General features: G+C 57.2%; 1 protein-coding gene across 1 annotated transcript in view; it reads right to left on the reverse strand.

The window, feature by feature from the left end:
- SORCS2 (sortilin-related VPS10 domain containing receptor 2) overlaps positions 1-2,439 on the reverse strand; it is a 237,611-nt gene that overhangs the window by 70,300 nt on the left and 164,872 nt on the right. The window lies entirely within an intron of this gene.

Below are 2,439 nucleotides of genomic sequence, written 5' to 3' on the forward strand. Positions count from 1 at the left end.
GGCGGGAGTGGGATAGTGGACATGGGTGTGGGAGGAGGGAGGGCGGGCCAGCCTGCCCAGGCTGCACATAGAGCCCCGCCCATTTCTCACGCCTGTTTCCTTATTTGGAGCATGCTGTGGTTGGGTTCTGTCCACTATGTACACCCACAGATCCGAGCCTTGTCCCATCCTCACCATCCTCATGTCTCAGACCCGCTCAAGCCCATTATTACAGTCACTGCGCAGTCCCCCCTGCACATCCTCCTCTCACTGACCCTCCACCCTCTTCCCAGACACTGACCCCTCCTGACAACATGTCCAGTGAACCACCCTTGCCTCTAGGAGCATCCTAATGGCACTTTCTCCAGGACAGATGTGTTGGTTCGGCTGACTATGGGACACTGACTGCTCCCTGCAGACACCACAACTCAGAGGTGTCGATTCTTCTATCACGAACGAGGGAGCTCTGGAGTCCTCGTAGGAAGACGCTGCACTCTGATCCCGAATGTTCTCAGCTCAAATCGGCCAGCTGCTCCATGGGAGAAGAATGAGCAATCTCTTCCATGCAATTAACTGCTTCTGAAAACCCACGGGGGTCAGGGTCCAGCTGTGGGTCAGTTCCGAACCCACAGTACTCAACAACAGTGAACAAGTATGTCGGCTTTTAGATGCATATCAAGCAAGGCTGCTCTAGTACACGTCAGTCTTTAAACCATGCCATGAGGTCTTTGACAGTAGTTCAGATGGCCCCGCTGGTGATGATGACACCTTGACTGCATGGTCACTTCTAGCTGGAAAGACACCTATCTTCCCACAAGCAATTCAAGGTCGAACACAGGTGCTCTGGACTTGGTCTCAGACCACTGCATAAAAGAAGTCACACGAATTCTCGAGGGAGAAGGGAGAAAATGCATATAAAATTATCATCCCACTGGATTGTCATCTATCCAGCGTGCAATGCACTGTCAGGTGCCATCTGGCTGGCTCCAAGTCTTAGGACCACGGTGTCCAACAGAGCAAAGCCCTTCCAGAGCCTGCACCATCATCACCATGCCCGTCACGCTCACGTCCACTGTGCAGCCCCCAAGGCAGCCAGCCCATGGTGTTGAAGGTCTGGCCACTTTGCCACCAGTCCTTTTCCAGTGGCTGGTCCTCCTGATACACACCACGTCCAGCCGTGCAGACAGCCACGCATCCTTGCCACTAAGGAGCACTGGCTACAGCACCCCCATCCTGTCCCCTCCCGGGCACACTGTGTACACTGACGGCAGAACAGCAACCCGCGTCCTCCCTCCCAGCCAGAGCACGGGGCAGCTGGGCGGTACCCACGTGTTTCTCACATAGGCACCTCACTGGCACACTGCCTGCCTGCAGCAGGGCCTGCACCCAGGAGGTCCTGACTGAAAGCTTTTGGTGCTAACTGGAGAAGGTCCAGGTGAGATAAAGACTAACACTGGACTGTTAACTGAGAGGCTGGAGGTGTCTCTGATGAAAGGTCTGAGGATTAGAGACAGGAAATCCAGGGACTGTACACACGGGGGTGAACAGCTGTGCTCTGACGTCCAGGGTCACCTGAGCAGGTGGGATGAGAAGGAGTGGGGCTGGGGCTCTCCACCGTCCTCCACCCATCACAGTCTCCATCGCCTCCCCACCTGTCACAGCCTCCACCCCACACCTCCCCTTTCACAGCCTCCACACTGTGTTCCCACCCCTCACAGCCTCCACCCCACTCCCCACCCATCACAGGCCCCACCCCACTCCTCCCCATCACAGCATCCACTCCGCTCCTCCCCCGTCAAGTCCTCCACCCCGCTCCTCCCCCATCCCGGCCTCCACCCCGGGCCCATGCTGGATGACACCCAATGGGAGAGGAATCAGACATGGCTCTGGCTCAGGCCCAGTGATCTATTTCTGGCGCTGAGCTGAAGCGTGGGCTGGGAAGCCAGGGGCAGCGTGCTGACAAGGACAAGATTATTGGAGCAAAGAAAACAAGTCAATTAGCATCACACCTGCCCCAGCTCTGTCGGCACCAGTTCCCAGTCCTCCCAGGGCGCCCACTTCTAGGTTCTGGACAGAGGAGGACATGCTGGGGACACTCCTCCTAGCCTCAAGGGGGAGAACAGCTAGAGGGGTCCCCAATGGCTCCATGGTGCCCCATCTATTGGACAGAGGACTGCACCCCATATGGATGGAGACCTCTGCCCAAAGCACCCCATCCAGGTGGACAGAGAACTGTGCCCACAGCGCCCCCAACCAGGTGGACAGAGAACTGCATTCCATCTGGATGGAGAGACATGTGCCCATGGCACCCCATGCAGGTGGACAGAAAACTGCACCCCATCTGGATGGAGACCTGTGTCCACGGTGCCCCCATGTGTATGGAGGTAGAACTGTGCTCATGGCACCCCCATCAAGGTAGGTGGAGAACTGCACCCCATCTGGATGGAGACCTGTGCCCAC

This window comes from Elephantulus edwardii, unplaced genomic scaffold (genome assembly GCF_000299155.1).
Source record: "Elephantulus edwardii isolate Elephantulus edwardi_28Jun2011 unplaced genomic scaffold, EleEdw1.0 scaffold00129, whole genome shotgun sequence".
NCBI classification, from domain to species: domain Eukaryota; kingdom Metazoa; phylum Chordata; class Mammalia; order Macroscelidea; family Macroscelididae; genus Elephantulus; species Elephantulus edwardii.